Raw genomic sequence first — 17,735 nt, forward strand, 5'->3', positions numbered from 1 at the left:
TAAGCATAGAGGATGTCCACAGACAGATAGACAGACTAAAGAGCGACAAATCACAAGGCCCGGATGGCATCCACCCAAGGGTACTAAAAGAACTGAAAAACGAAATAGCAGAGACACTTCGCCAAATATGTAACCTCTCCCTAAAAACTGGGGAGATCCCAGAGGACTGGAAAATAGCAAATGTCACGCCCATCTTTAAGAAGGGATCAAGGGGTGACCCGGGAAACTACAGGCCTGTGAGCTTGACCTCGGTTCCTGGAAAGATGATGGAAGCAATGGTAAAGGACACAATCTGCGAACACATAGAAAACAATGGACAACTGAAGGCAAGCCAGCATGGCTTCTGCAAGGGAAGGTCATGCCTCACGAACTTGCTGTACTTCTTTGAGGGAATAAACAGTCAGATGGATAAGGGTGAATCCATAGACATCATTTACCTTGACTTCCAAAAAGCCTTCGACAAGGTACCTCACGAACGGCTACTTAAAAAACTGTGGAACCACGGGGTGCAAGGGGATATCTACCGATGGATCAAACACTGGCTAGCGGGCAGGAAACAGAGGGTTGGAGTCAAGGGCCAATACTCAGATTGGCAATGGGTCACGAGCGGAGTTCCGCAGGGGTCGGTGCTGGGACCTCTACTATTCAATATATTTATTAACGATCTGGAGACGGGGACAAAATGTGAGGTTATCAAATTTGCTGATGACACCAAACTCTGCAGCAGGGTTAGAAACACGGAAGACTGCGAAGACCTACAAAGGGACCTAACGAGACTGGAAGACTGGGCAAAAAAGTGGCAAATGAGTTTTAACGTAGAGAAATGCAAGGTCATGCATGTAGGGAAAAAGAACCCGATGTTCAACTACAAAATGGGGGGAACACTGCTAGGGGTGAGTAACCTGGAAAGGGACCTGGGGGTGATGGTCGACTCATCACTGAAACCATCGGTGCAATGTGCGACAGCCTCAAAGAAAGCAAACAGAATGCTGGGCATCATCAAAAAGGGTATCACGACCCGGACGAAGGAAGTCATCATGCCGCTGTATCGCGCAATGGTGCGCCCGCACCTGGAGTACTGTGTTCAATACTGGTCGCCGTACCTCAAGAAGGACATGGCGGTACTCGAGGGAGTGCAGAGGAGGGCGACTAAGCTGATAAAAGGTATGGAAAATTTTCCATACGCTGACAGGTTAAAAATGCTGGGGATGTTCTCCCTGGAGAAAAGGAGACTTAGAGGGGACATGATAGAAACCTTCAAAATCCTAAGGGACATAGAGAGAGTAAATAAGGACAGATTCTTCAAACTGAGAGGAGCCACAAGCACTAGGGGTCACTCGGAGAAATTGAAAGGGGACAGGTTTAGAACAAATGCTAGAAAATTCTTTTTTACACAGAGGGTGGTAGATACATGGAACGCGCTTCCGGAGGAAGTGATAGGCCAGAACTCTGTACAAGGATTCAAGAAGGGTTTGGATAGGTTCCTGGAGGATAAGGGGATAGAGGGGTACAGATAGAACTTGAGGTAGGTTATAGAAGTGGTCAGAAACCACTTCACAGGTCGCAGACCTGATGGGCCGCCGCGGGAGCGGACCGCTGGGTGAGATGGACCTCGGTCTGACCCAGTGGAGGCAACTTCTTATGTTCTTATGTTCTTAAGAAGAACTTTCTTACGTTTGTATGGAATCTATTCCTTTTTAACTTTAGAGAGTGCGCTCTCGTTCTCTCTACCTTCGAGAGGGCATTATTCTCTTCATTATCGTGAATGTTTCGATCATGTCTCCTCTCAGTCTCCTCTTTTCAAGGGAGAAGAGGCCCAGTTTCTCAAACCTCTCACTGTATGTCAACTCCTCCAGCTCCTTAACCATTTTAGTCGCTCTTCTCTGGACCCTTTTTTTTTCTTTATATGCATATAATAAAATAGATAACAATAAATACATACAATTATGTCATAAGCTATTGATTGATTGGAATGATTAGCTATAAAGGACATGGCTATACACTAAAAGGGATTCTGCTGAAAAAGCAGACAGGTGATAAATTGCTTCCTTTCAGGGTTAGGGGGAAGTGAAGAAAATCTTTGGTGTTTCAGATTACTGCAGCTTCAAGATCACCTTTTATCCACAGCACCTCCCCCCACTACACACACACACACACACACACATACACAATTCTATGGTATTAATCAGTGTTTTCACACATGCCTGTATGTTATTAGTTCACATGCCTTCTTTCCATTGGTTATATCAGAGGCAGGAAGTTTCTTGATCTTCTCTGGCTCTGATTTGTCATTTCTAAATGCAAAGATCTGGCAGTATTATGTTATGGCTTTCTGGTTTTGCTCAGTAGAGTCTATTTATAGTTTTAATCTTTAGAAGATGTCAAATAATCAGCCTGATACCTGCCCACCTGCGCACATTTTCCAGCAGTCAAAACCTAATAAAAATGATGGTTTGCTTGAAGGGGTTAGAGTTAATGTTTATCTAGCCTCAGAGACTGCCAATTTGCTTTATCTACATAATATGGCTGATTTATCAAGGGTTCACTCTGGTAAAAGCTTTGAAAATCAGCCATCCTTAAAAAATAGTCAAAACAGATGTTATATATAAATAACAAGGGGTTTCACTCTGAGCTAATGGGACATACTTACCAGTATCTATTTGTACTTGTGTGTGTGGGTCCCATTTTCATTTCCTATTACAAAAAAAAAGTTGTGTAAATTGAATGCATATCCAAAAATTAAATAGGTGACATAATTGCATGTCTGCATCTATGGAATATGTGCCTTCCCATCAGATTCCTACTAGAAGCACCCTTTCTATGATCTTCATAGATCCTTCTGATGTATCTTGAAAAGGTTTTTAGAATTAAGGGGGGGCTTTTATTAAGGCATGCTAGCCGATTTAGTGCATGCTAAATGCTCATGTGTCCATTATATTCTATGACAGTAAACTAAAGGAAATCTGGTGGTTATCTATTAATTAAATATAAAATAAAAAATCACTGATATAAGTCAAAATGACACTGCAGGTAATTTTTTCCCTCTGATTATTATATAAACGGGAACAAGCCTCAGATTATGGAGTTTCACTCAATTCTTTTCTCTTACTCCTACTTGCATCACCGGCTTGAACCCATCCTCCCTACCATAACTAAACTATGAATTTATTCTTTATTTCTTAAATTACTTTATCTCTTTAATTAATCACTGTTCAGTCTCCAGAACCGGTAGGAACATGTTGATAGCCCAGAGGAGCATTGCTAGAGAGACTTTTCCCTGACGTAGCGGGGATGTAATTCTATCCCACGAAACGCAGGCCGCGTTGGATGATTGAAAGGAATAAGCAACGGCCTTGGTTTCTAAAGAGCATTAAGCTAAGTACTTTAAGTTCTAAAACTCTGAAATGAACTGAAGTAGTTTATAGCACAAATGCACTTTTTGACATAGCACTTTGAAGCACCAGTGCACTTTTTTAAGACTAGTACAATTTTTTCTGTCGGTTTTGAGTTTTGAAATGAGCTGTGAGGTTTCTAAAGCACAAAGTGTTAATGAATTTTCTTAAATACAAAGTATTAATGAATTGTGAGGTTTTTTAGTATTTAAACAGTTTAATTTCAATATAGATTAATTGGAGACTGAACAGTGATTAATTAAGGAGATAAAGTAATTTAAGAAATAAAGAATAAATTCATAGTTTTAGTAGGGAGGATGGGTTCAAGCCGGTGATGCAAGTAGGAGTAAGAGAAAAAAATTATCTTTCTCTTTGAGGAAACCCGGAATGGGTGAAACTCCATAATCTGAGACTTGTTCCCGTTTATATAAAAATCAGAGGGAAAAAAATACCTGAAGTGTCATTTTGACTTATATCAGTGGTTCTTTATTTTATATTTCATTATATTCTATGGACACGTTAGCATTTAGCATGCACTAATATTTAGCATGCACTAAATCGGCTAGTGTGCCTTAGTAAAAGACTCCTTAAATGTCAAATAAAAGCATTATTAATTTGTTTAATTGTATGGGCATATTTATGGAACATATATATTTGTAGAATTAAAAAATACCCCTTTCTTGGTCCTTATAGGCTCTTTGACGTATCCCCATAATTTGTTGTGGATTGAATGCAAAACTGAAAATATATTAGGTAGTATAATTGAATGCATATATTTGTACAATAAGTAGACCCCAAAATCAGAAGCCTCATTTACTACTCAGACACGTGGTAAATATTTGGATTGGATGATGAATCAATTCCAAACATAAAAATTATTAGGGAAAAACAATTGTTCATTCATATCAGTTAAATACACATATCTGTATGGCCCACCAGATATAACCTGAACATTTGGCTTTGATAGCACCCCAAATAGGAAAACTGTTAGTGGTAGGTATTCAGGAAAAAAAAAATTGATTCGATTTGATTTTGCTGCCCAATTCAGTGTTTTTTTTTCCCCCCAGACATCCTGGTGGGTTTATTTTATAGCCTCTTCACCCCTTTTATAGCCTCTTCACCCCCTTTGCCCTCTCCTACCCACACTGGCACTGTGGTGTAAACAAAATAAACAAACAAAAAAGACTTTTCCTCTCTCTGTTAAATCCTAGCTCATGTTTGAGGTCTAACACCACCTCTGGCAGGATACACATTTCAATATCTGACATATTGTAATCACAAAATAGAAAATGAAATTATTTTTTTCTATTTTTTGTTGTCTGGTCATTATTCAGATCTTGTTGGTCCCAGATTCTAGTTGTCTTCTGATAACTTGCTTGCCAGGGTCTCCTTCTTTCTTCTTTTTCCATGCTAACCATCCATCTTCTATCTGTCCTCCCCTTCCATTTTCCTTCCCTCCCCCAGAGGTCTGGCATCTTTCCTTTTTTTTCATCTCCATCCCCAAATCCACTTTTTCTCAATTACCCTTTCATCTAGCATCTCTCCCTCCTTCCCCACCACACCAGGGTCCACTATCTCTCCGTTTCTCTTCCCAACTACCCTCCCCCCTCCACACCATCCCTTGTGTCCAACTTCTCTCCCTTTCTGTTCCTTCCCTCTCTAAATCCCATTGTCCACCATCTCTCTCCCTCTCCTCTGTTTTTAGACCCATTATTTCTTCCCCCCAAAGTCTGGCATATGCACATCTCTTTGAACCCCCTTCCTTCCCTCTGTCCCTCCCTCTGTGTACTTCTACACCAGGGCCCCCCCTCCCTCGAAGGCCTGTCCCCCCTGAAGGCCTGCACCATCCCCCCTGAAGGCCTGCCTGTCCCCCCTGAAGGTTTGTACCACCCCCTGAAGTCCTGTATCCCCCTGAAGGCTTGTACCACCATCCCTGAAGGCCTGTCCCCCCTTGAAGGCCAGTAAGGCTATTCTTATGTTCTTATGATAATGGGGTAGTTCTATACATGAATGCTTCCATCTAGGCACCCTGAAGTGAAAGCTTATTTTATGACAGCCTGGGTGAGTAGATTCCATATCAAATACTAATATTACTACTACTATTTATCATTTCTATAGCGCTGAAAGGTGTATGCACTGCTGTACATTTAACATTCAAAGACTAGTTAAGCTCTGGAACTCATTGCTGGAGGATGTGATAACAAGCAGTTAGTGTAGCTGGGTTTAAAAACATATTTGGACAGGTTCCTGAAGGAAAAATCCATAGTCTGCTATTAAGACAGATATGGGGGAAGCTTTCTTGCCCTGGGATTGGTGACATGGAATGTTGCTACTATTTGTATTTCTGCCAGATTCTTGTGACCTGGATTGGCTACTGTTGGAAACATAAAACTGGGCTAAATGGACTATCAGTCTGACCCAGTATGACTATTTTTGTGTTCTTATGTAAAGGTATATAATTTTATATATTCTGTAAGTTGCATGCCTCCAGTCATACCCCCTCTTTTAGTAAATTGTGCTAACCAATTAGCGTGAGCTAATTGAATTAGCGCGTACTAAACACTAACGCGTCCATAAACTAACATGCTAGTTTTAGCGTTTAGCACGCGCTAAATCGATTAGCGTGCACTAATCGGTTAGCATGTCTTAGTAAAAGAGGGCCATAGAATATGGGCTTGTCATGCCACTGGGGCTTACACACATCTGAGAAGCTAAATGCCATGCCATCAATAGTTTCACTACCGGCAGGGCCTCCTAAAGTGGACAGGTTTCAGCGGAGTTGTCAGACTAATGATGTACCACCCATCAGGGCAGCAGTAGATGGACAGTGTTGGTAGTGGAGGATCACGCTTAATGTGACAGCGGCAACAACATCGAATTTATGCTGTGCAGAAGAAAGGCCCAGAAATCTACTTCTGTATTCTGCTACTAGAACTTCATGATGTTCATCAAGTCATTAGGACTCAAACATGGGTTGTTGGCACATAACACAAGTTTCATGCACAGCCCAAGCCCTTCCTATGCTCCCACTATTTTATTATTTTATTTAGAACACTAGTGTTTAAGCCTGTTAGATTAATGGGTGCTAGAATAGATGTGTAGACTTAACAGATCACAAAATTTAATGAAAACTTTTCATGTGAGCTGTCTGTCTTTTTTTCTTTCTCTCTCTCTCCTTGGCTGCTGTCTGTCTGTCTTTTTTTTCTTTCTCTCTCTCTCCTTGGCCGCTGGCTGTCTGTCTTTTTATTTTTCTCTATCTCTCTCCTTGGCTGTTGTCTGTCTGTCTGCCTCTCTGGCACCCTGTCTGTCTGTCTTTCTTTCTTTCTTCCTTTCTGTCTGTCTCTCTCCCTGGCCTCGTCTGTCTGTCTTTCTTGCTTTCTGTCTCTCTCCCTGCCCGCTGTCTTTCTGTGTGCATCTGTCTTTCGTTCTCATGAGCTGCCTGCCTGTCTTTCTGTCTCTCTCTGTGGCCCTCTGCCTACCTATCTCTCTCTGTGGCCCCCTTCTGTCTCCCCCCAGAGCAAACCAAGATTTCTGCCTGCCCCCCAGCATACCCCTCCCCCCAAAGCATAGCAAGTTTGCTCCCTGGTCCCCTTTCCCTCTCCTCCCACCCCGCTGTGCAGCAGCAGCACCCCTTGCCTGCTCCCCCCTGTCCTGCAGTAGCCGTTCTCCCTTCCTTTTACCTCCCCCATCCAGCAGCACCCATTCCATTCTCCCTGTCCAGCAGTAGCCCTTTTCCCTTTCTTTTGCCTCCCCCCTCCGTCCAGCAGCACCCTTTCCCTGCTCCCCCTGTCCTGTAGTAGGCCAGCCATCGGTAGCTTTTCTCATCCCCCCTCTCCTCTCCTCCCGGGTCTCACACAGCAGTCAGCAGCGTAGGTCGCTGCTCCTGCTTGCTTCGGTCCTACTTTATTTTTGGGCAAAGGCAGGAGCTGGACCCGGCAGCGAGAAAGGCCCTAGGCTGGAAGCGATGTCGGCAAATCAAACCGCCAGACTCTACCCGTACACGCCACAAGCCGCCCCACGTGCCGGAAATCAAATTCGGCACGGAGTCAGATCTCATGGACGCAGGGATCACAGATTTTCTACTGCGCATGTGCAATAAGGATTTTATTATTAAGGCTAACATAAGAACATAAGAATTGCCACTGCTGGGTCAGACCAGTAGTCCATTGTGCCCAGCAGTTCGCTCACACGGTGGCCCCCAGGTCAAAGACCAGTGCTCTAAATGAGTCCAGCCTCACCTGCATACATTCCAGTTTAGCAAGAACTTGTCTAACTTTGGCTTGAATCCCTGGAGGGTGTTTTCCCCTATATCAGACTCCGGAAGAACATTTCAGTTTTCTACCACTCTCTGGGTGAAGAAGAACTTCCTTACGTTCAAACGGAATCTATCCCCTTTTAACTTTAGAGTGTGCCCTCTCGTTCTCCCTACCTTGGAGAGGGCGAACAACCTGTCTTTATCTACTAAGTCTATTCCCTTAATTATCTTGAATGTTTCGATCATGTCCCCTCTCAGTCTCCTCTTTTCAAGAGAGAAGAGGCCCAGTTTCTCCAATCTCTCACTGTACGGCAACTCCTTCAGCCACTTAACAATTTTAGTCGCTCTTATTTATTGAATGTATTTAATATTTTGTATGATAGATGTATGATATTTAGTTCATTTTTTTGCTCTGCCGTTCCTATTTTTAAATGGAATTCTTTTCATTATTGTGATTGGATTATATTCTTAACCGCCTTGATCCTATTTGGCAAATTGAGCGGTATATAAATTTTTTTTAATAAACATAAAAATAAACTATGGTATGCTATTTCATTATGCACAGCTTTTTAGAATTGCACTAGTCACTTTGCTGTAACTTACACATGTAAGTGTGCACGTGGCTCCTAAAGTTTTACTGTTCTGTATATTTACACACGCAAGTGTTTTGTAAATGTGGGTCCCCAGCTATAGAATTGCCATTCACGTATCCAAATTAGCACAAGACAACCGAAAAAAAAACAATGTGGTAACTATTAGGGTCATTTCCTGTATCTTCCAAGTTACCACACAGAAAATGGCACTTGTAACTTCTAAGTAGTGTCAATTATTAGACGTTAAGTGCTAATTATTGGCATTGATTGGCTTGTTAAATAATTATGTTGCATGCTGATTTGCATGCACAACTTAAAACGCTATATACAGACTTTGGGAGTTGGTGCAGGCTGTCTTGTCAGCACAGTAACTGTGATAATAGTTACTGAGTACTAATTTATGTGGTCACTGCTTAGCACACTTTAGTGAAAGGAGCCAGAAATGAATTGGGGCCAGAATTGAATCAAAGGATAGAAAATAAAACAAAACTAAAAACATTTTGTTATCAATAGCATTGTTTCAGGTGACTTTTTACTAAGTGTATTAGGCACTGCCTAACTTAGCTTAAATTTATGCTGTGGGACATGCTCAGGCATCCTGAAGTTACTGCCAAATTAGTGCATGCTAATCCGAGTGCTACAAAAATATTTGTGTTCTTTATGGAAGGGACATAGGGGTGGAGACAGGGCAAGATTAACCAATAGGCCAAGTAGGCACGTGCCTAGGGCCCAAAATGGTCAGGGGGACCCGATGAAAGAAGGCATCAACATTGTTTTTTTCCAAACGGCGATGGGCCCCTCCAGCATCGATCAGCAACGCGGGCCTCCCCCCCCCCACCCAATCGGCAACATGGGCCCCATCACGATCTGCAACAGAAAGTGGAGAGCAGGCATTCCTCCCCACTATCAGTGATATCAGTCTCTGTTTCTTTCAACTAAAATGCAATTGTTCTGTTCGTAAGCATAGTCATAAAGCAATAATGGGATCTTGCTGTCCAAGTCCAACAAGTAAAATACCACAGTCCTAAAGTAACATCCATGATGGTGATACAGTTTATCAAGCTGTGTATTTTACTGTCATCCTTCATAGAGGACATTTAGCTTCTTAGGGCTCCTTTTACTAAGCTGCGTTAGGGTTTTAACACGCGGAATAGCGTGCATTACAATGCCGCGCGCGCTAGACACTAATACCAGCACTGAGCTGGTATTCTAGCTGCGTAGCACGGGGTTAGCGTGCACTAATCTGCTGTGTGCGCTGAAAACGCTAGCGCACCTTAGTAAAAGGAGCCTTTAGTGGTTAGAATAGCAAAGTGACAATTCAAGAAGCATGTTTCAAATACTGTTACCGCTCTTTGTGATCTTGGGCAAGTCACTCAACTTCCACTATCTCAGGTACAAAGAAAATCCAGCAGTACCTAAAAGTGACTTGTCTTGAGTATATAACACTGCTGGAGAGGGTGCAGAGGCGAGCGACGAAGCTAGTAAAAGGTATGGAGAACTTGAGCTACAAAGATCGCCTCAGAAAACTGGGATTATTCACCCTTGAAAAGAGAAGACTGAGAGGGGATCTGATAGAGACTTTTAAATTGCTAAAAGGAATCGACAAAATGGAGCAAGCTCACTCACCAGCAGGGGGAAAAGATGGTGAGCAAGTATCAGCGTTATTCACATTGGCAAATGCGACCCAGACTCGGACCAGAGGTCATGGCCTGAAGCTGAGCGGGGACACGGCCAGGACAAATGTCAGAAAGTTCTGCTTCACACAGCGAGTGGTGAACGCCTGGAACTCTCTACCGAAAGAGATGGTGGAGGAAACCACCATTCTAGGATTTAAGGGAAAATTGGACGCACATCTTCTTGCAGGACACATTGAGGAATACGAGTGACTAATGTATTCGCCAGGGTATGCCTGGCTGAGCCGCCGCATGTGCGGATCGCCGGACTGGATGGACCCCAGGTCTGATCCGGTGTAGGCATTTCTTATGTTCTTATGCATGAGCTATATTTTGAACCACGTCTGCAAGCACAATCCAGCAAACAAGTTTGCTGCTGTACTCCATTAAAACATTCAAGAGACTCCCTGCTCAGTAGAGCTTTCAATCTAATCAAACAGGACAAGTAGGGGGTCGGGGAGAAAGTTGCTGATGATGAGTAGTTCCCTTAGTGATTGTAGAACCATTTCCAGCAACCAGAAAGTGACTTTTTCCTTTATTTTCTGCTCTGACTTCATTATTTGGACAGTATGTACAATGTCTATCCAATTGAGTTAACTTTATTAGAATCATTATCAGCAACAGTCGTGGTCACAGCAGTAGAAACAGCATCATCCTTACCAGCATCAGTGATCAATATCATTTTTCATATATATAAAGAGATCTTGAGGTTCTATTTTCTCCTTCTGAATATTATGGTTTTTTCCTACTGTCCCTACCATAACAGGATATTTTTACACTCAGTCTCAGCAGGAAATAGAGTGGGGTGGATATAGTTCATGCCTTTTTTAATCATCGCTCAAGGTATTACAATTACTAGGGAAACTACTCTTGAGCAGCAAACTTGATGTGTTTAATGTCTGTGACTCTTTCCCCGGGAATGCTCGCTCTTTGTGCCCCTTTTACAAAGTTGTGCTAGCGGCTTTATAAAAAGGGCCCTTTGTGAATAGAGTGATTCTTTCCTCAGTCATGCACACTCTTTCTGAAAGAATACAGATTACTAAACATAGTAACATAGTAGATGACGGCAGATAAAGACCCGAATGGTCCATCCAGTCTGCCCAACCTGATTCAATTTAAATTTTTAATTTTTTTCTTCTTAGCTATTTCTGGGCAAGAATCCAAAGCTCTACCCGGTACTGTGCTTGGGTTCCTACTAGAGGTCTGCACGGGAACGGGGCAGGAATCCCCCCCAACCCACGGGACTCCCATGGGAACCCCGATCTGGCCCATGGGACCCAAGGGAACCCCCTTCTAGCCAACGGGACCCCCACGGGGATGGAAGGCTTTGGAAGCAGGGTTCATCCATATAATGGACACGTCAATCTTAGTAAAAGAGGGGATTTATAAGTTAATTACCTGAACAGAAAACAAAAAAAGGGTTTCACCAAAGAGATTCCACAAGGAAAACAGCAGCGCAAACAGAAAGAAACTGTTGAATTGATGAGCCTGTCGGAAGTAATTACTGCTTTTTATGGGGACGGTCGGGGATGGAGGTAATTCCTTGCGGGGATGGGTGGGGATGGAGAGGATCCTGTCGAGGACAGGTGGGGACGGAGAGGATCCTGGCGGGGACAGGTGGGGACGGAGAGGATCCTGGTGGGGACGGGTGGGATTTCTGTCCCCGCGCAACTCTCTAGTTCCTACTGCCGAAATCTCCGTTAAAACCTACTCCAGCCCATCTACACCCTCCCGGCCATTGAAGCCCTCCCCAGCCCATCCTCCACCAAATGGCCATATACAGACACAGACCAAATGGCCACCCCAGCCCATCCCCCACCAAATGGCCATATACAGACATAGACCGTGCAAGTCTGCCCAGTACAGGCCTTAGTTCAATTTTTAATATTATTTTCTGATTCCAGATCCTCAGTGTTCATCCCATGCTTCTTTGAACTCAGTCACAGTTTTACTCTCCACCACCTCTCTCGGGAGCGCATTCCAGGCATCCACCACATGGAAAAGAAAACACTATGAAAATTGTTGGGAGGTGCACTCCTACATTTTAGTTTCTTTCTGTTGTACATGAAAATTTGAGGCAGGGACGTCAGCCAGTGCAGGCAAGTCTGTGCTTGAAGTGTTTACTATTTGCAAAAGTAATTAAAACCATACTGTTTGACCGATTCATCTCCTAATCAGAAGCCACACTATTTTTTTTTTTCCTTCTGTCTATTCCTCGTGTAATATGTTGTACCTTCACCATTTGCTTTCTGTAATTCACTGATTGCCCAGCCCTCTTCGATGTGAACCGCCTAGAAGTCATCTGACTACGGCGGTATGGAAGAATAAAGTTATTATTATTGCTATTTTGAAATAAAAAAAGCATGGTGGCAATTTTATGGTCTTATGGTCTGTCTTTTCTGACTTAACATCATCATTCCAAAAACCAAAAAATCCCCAAAAATGAAATATGCCTGGTCCCAAGGATTTTAGATAAAGGCTTTTGTATCGGTACCTGTTTATACGTATATAAACCACTTTGAATGTGTAACCACAAAAAGGGGGTACACAAATCCCATTTTATTTCCCCTTATTTGATTTATCATGTATCATATTTCTTTACTTTATTTGCCAATAGCATAGCATTAAAGAGAATTTATATTTTTTTTAGCATAATGCCTGTTAAATATTAATAAACTTCAAAGCACAGAAATCCCACAGCAGCTCCTTTGCCTTAGATATGCATTGAGTTCAATACTGATTAAAAGTAAAAAAGAAGGGGTTATCCAGATGAGATGGAACAGACAATTGAAATATCAATTTTATAAGTAAATGTTATGATGACAATATAAAATATTGTTTATTTCCAATGAATATTTTCTATACCTATCTATTAATGTTCTCTTTTATTCTCTCTGAGTTCAATACTGAGCAGGTTCTGGCTGCATTGTTAGTCTGGGTCATGCCACCCTCTGTTGGGCCACAGCAATGTGTGGGAGCAGGCAGCGATAAACTACTCCTGTGTCTAACGGAGAACCACAAGGTATATGGGGGGGAGGGGGATTTCTCACTATGCGGTCACCAGGGTTCATTTCGACGAGGGCAGGTCTGGCTCTAGCAAAGCACAGAAATGCATGCAAAATGATTTATGTCAGAGTTTACAGGTTGTATTACTCAGTGAAAGTGCTGCCTCAGTACTGCTGGAAATACATATTACTCCATGTTAATCAGCACTTCTTGTCTTGGGCCCCCTTTTACTAAGCTGTGCTCCGACACTCATAAGAATTCTATGAGTGTCAGAGCATTTAGCACTCTGGGCCATGATAGAAACCTCTATCGTGGCTTGGTAAAAGGGAGGGGGAGGGGGTTAACCAGAAACACCTATTCAAAATTATGAATAGCTTAATTTCATCTACAAAAGTCTATAAAACAAATTAACCCACCCAATGCAGATTGTTTATCAACTTGTTTCTCATAGAAAATTGTTTTGATTTATACTTTCTTTCTCAGGAAGATCCGACAACTGCGAGGGGATGCTGAAAACTTCTCAGTCCAATCAACAAACGTCCTAAATTCTGAGCGTTAGTGCACTTTCGAAAAAGAAACCCTAAGATTGAGAACATAGAACATGTTTTGAGAAATAAGAATTTATGGTTCATGCAGTAATTTTTCCAAAGGTACCAAATATATCTCTGAAAGAAATACTTAGGAAGTACATGTTGGAGATTTTGAAAATTCCAGAAACTGGTCATCCCTCTATATTGAAAGCTTAGTATTTGCCTGTAAAACCAGTGATTTTCTGAATGAATGGTATGTTGGTTCTTTCAGAATTAGGTCGCTTAAGGTGTTGTTCTAGATCCCTGCTTGAAAGGAGAATGTCCTGTTGAGGAATCTTTTGAATTTGCATCCTTTGGGAGAAGGAAATGTGAACAGTAATGTTCTGCAAGAGAGGTAGAGTTTGTCCTGTAGGGTGAGGTGTTTCAGGAGGTAGGTGGGTGTGGTGCCGAGGAGGGTCTTGAAGTAAAAGTAACCAAATTTGAAGGTAGGTAGCCAGTGAAGTTTCTTGTAGCATGGGGTGATGTGGTTGGATTTTTTCAAGCCAAAGATTAGTCGGATGGCTGTGTTCTGGATGAGTCTCAGTTTCTTGATGGTTTTTTTGTGAGATCCTAGGTCAGGGGTGTCCAATGTCGGTCCTCGAGGGCCGCAGTCCAGTCGGATTTTCAGGATTTCCCCAATGAATATACATGAGGTCTATTTGCATGCACTGCTTTCATTGTATGCTAATAGATCTCATGCATATTCATTGGGGAAATCCTGAAAACCCGACTGGATTGCGGCCCTCGAGAACCGACATTGGACACCCCTGTCCTAGGTAGATTATGTTGCAGTAGTGCAGTGAGTTCAGGACTATAGACTGGACCAACAGTTTGAATGATGTGAAATCGAAGTATGGTTTTAGTGTGCGTAGTTTCCATAATAAATGCAAGCATTTTTTGATTAGGATGTTGGTATGGGCTTCGAGTGTTAGTTGCTGATCTAGGGTAACTCCTAGGATTTTGATGGTAAGGTTAATTGGGAAGTCCGTTTCATTTAGGTTGATAGCCGATTCTGTTGGTTTGTTTGTTGGGGAGGCCATAAATGTCTTGGTCTTTTCCAGGTTTAGCTTTAGTTTGGAGTTTGTTGACCATTGTTCTACGTGGTTGATGATTGAGATGAAGTGTCTGGTTTCAGTTGACAGTGTAGAGATGGGATGATGATTGTGATGTCATCCACGTAGATGTATGATTGGAGGTTCAGTTTGGAAAGCTCCTGGCCTAAAGAGGACATGTATAGGTTAAATAGGGTGGGGGATATAGGTGAGCTTTGGGGGACACCACAGGGGTTGGTCCAAATCTGGGAGTAGGTTTGCTCACTGGTGACTTGGTAGGATCGGTTTCTAAGCCTTTAAACCAGTTGAGAACATGGTCTGAGATACCTACGGCATCTAGCCGGTTGAGTAGGATGTCATGGTCCACCAGGTCGAAGGCGCTGCTGAGGTCAAATTGGAGTATTAGTGCGTGTTTCCCTGAGCTGAGTAATTGTGCAATGTGATCAATGATGGAGGCTAAGGCTGTTTCAGTGCTGTGGTGTGAGAGGAATCCTGATTGGTATTCGTGTAGTAATGAGAATTTATCTAGGTAGTTTGTAAGGGCAGTGTTGATTAGGCCTTCCATCACTTTGGTGAAGAGGGGGATGTTGGCTACTGGTCTGTAGTTGGAAGTTGTTGATATGGGGTATTTGCAGTTCTTTACAATGGACAAGATGAGGATGTGGCCAAGATAGGTTGGGAATTCACCGTTTGCCATTAGATGAGAGATCATTGATGGGGTTGGGGGCTGCTGTCATGATTTTGGTTGGACAGTTGTCTAGGCAGCAGAATGTTTTGGCATATTTATTATAGAGCTTGAGAAATAGGAACCAGTTAGGGGGGTTCAAAGTGGCTCCAGTTCCTGTCTACCGGGATTGGGTCATGGTGAGTGGGTGTAGTTGTTGGGGAGGGGGGGAGTTGGACGGTGGAGTCTGGAAGGAAGTTCTGAGATTAAGGATTTTTGACTTGAAGTGAAGAGTGAAGTTTTCAGCTGTTGGTAGTTGTGTGGAGGAAGATCCTTTGGGGTGATTGATTTCAAGAAGTGAATTGATTAATTTGAAAAGTTCTTTGCTGTTGGTAGTGGGGGATCCTATTTTGTTAGAAGGTACATCGTTTTTCCTTGGTGATTCTTTTGTACCCATGGATTTTGGATCTCCATATTGTTTTATCCTCTTCCCTCTTTGTTTTGTTCCAGATTCTTTCTAGTTGTTCTGCTTTTCTTTTACATGGGGGACAAGTCCAGGACAAATATCAGGAAGTTCTGCTTCACGCTACGGGTGGTGGACACCTGGAATACTCTCCTGGAGGAGATTGTTGCGGAATCCACCGTTCTAGGATTCAAAAGCAATTAGATGCACATCTCCTTACGAGAGGCATAGAGGGATATGGGTGACTAGAATTACGCCAGGTGTACACCTGGCTGGGCCTCCGCGTGTGCGAATCTCCGGACTTGATGGACCGAGGATCTGATCCGGAGATGGAAGTTCTTATGTTCTAAGCTTTCTGTTTCTAGAGCGTCTCCTGATTGTTTTGCACCACTAGATTTTTTTTTTTTTAATGGGTTAACAAATTTCTTAGGAACTTCTGTTGAGTAGTAAGTGACCCCTTCTGTGCTGATAGTGACTTTAATCTTGGACACTGATTAGGAGAAAATTTTGAGAACATTTTTTCTTAGTAGAGATGCTGAGGCCGATGTTCAGCCTGCAGGAGGCAGCCTGACTAAGTCCCATGGTCAGTGCTGACTCTGAATATACAATGTTGGGCCATTTCCAGCAGTGACCAGCATTGAATATTCAGTTTTATTTGGGCTGATGCTAATTCCCCCCCCCACACACACACACACACTCCCTTTTATAAAGCTGCATTAGCGATTTTTATCGGCAGCTGTGGTGATAAAAGTTCCGATGCTCATAAGAATTCTATAAGTGTCAGAGCTTTTACTGCCATAGCCGGTGATAATAAATGCTAATGTGGCTTCATAAAAGGGGTGGGGGGGGTAATCGGCTAAGTTAATATTCAGCACTAGGCAGTTTAGGGCTCCTTTTACAAAGCCATACTGTGGGCCGGTGAGGTAAATGATCCGATGCTCATAGGAATTCTATGAGCATTGGAGAATTTACCTCGCCGGCCCATGATTGAAACATCTACTACAGCTTTATAAAAGCCAGCGATAGTTAATAGTGGCCAAAAATAGGCCTTTTATTTAGGGCTCCTTTTACAAATGTGCGCTAGCGTTTTTAGCGCACATACCGGATTAGCGCACGCTATAGCGCACGCTAACTGAAAAATTACCGCCTGCTTAAAAGGAGGCGGTCGCGGCTAGCACGCGCGGCATTTTAGCGTGCACTAAAACCGCTAGCGTACCTTTGTAAAAGGAGCCCTTAGATGCCCCAATTTGGCCACTAAACTTAGCCAGAGCCTGAATATTTAGAGCTAGCCACTAACCGTAAATATTAGTGGTTAGCTAGCAAATGCCATGTAACTGGCTAGAAGCAGTTTCCAGCCAGTTAAATAATGCTGAATATCAGGGGGGAGGGGGCTGTATTTTGAGGGCTGAAATTTTATATATTTCCAGACAGCAGTTTCCTTTGCTCCATCCTAAACCTTCGGAAAGTAATTAATTTTCTGCTGAAATATCCCTGATAATGTCTTCTTTGGATCTTCACAATTGTCTGTGTTCTTGGCAGATAAGTTACCAATAGGAACTTCTACTCCAATTCAAGATATTCCTTCATCGAAGACTACTTTTAGATATGTTATCCAGGGTTATGCTGTACATAGGAGCTGCAAAAACCATGGAGGAATGGAGGGAAGTGTAATACAGAAATCCAAAAATATCACCCCAAGACAAAAGCACCACACAAGCCAAGAAAGCTAGCTTATTACTTAAGCGAAAGAAAAGCCTCGGGCAAACGGAGAGGTGTACCCATATTAGCTGTACACTGTACGAGGGAGTGCTGAAAAGTTCTCAGCACAACCAACCAACTTCCTAAATTCTGAGCGTTGTTTTGCCATTGTAGCTGAAATGAGTGTTATTTTATTACATGCCAATTTGCTGAAACAAAATTCTATGTTTTGATATTGTTTCAAATCATTGATTGAACCATATCCACATCATTTTCTTCTTGGTTGGGCTGAGAATTTTTTCAGCATCACCTCGTACTGTATACCTTTTCATCTTGATCTTTCAATAGGATGTTTTTCTGCTGCTACCTC

Source organism: Geotrypetes seraphini, chromosome 1 (genome assembly GCF_902459505.1).
Source record: "Geotrypetes seraphini chromosome 1, aGeoSer1.1, whole genome shotgun sequence".
NCBI classification, from domain to species: Eukaryota; Metazoa; Chordata; class Amphibia; order Gymnophiona; family Dermophiidae; genus Geotrypetes; species Geotrypetes seraphini.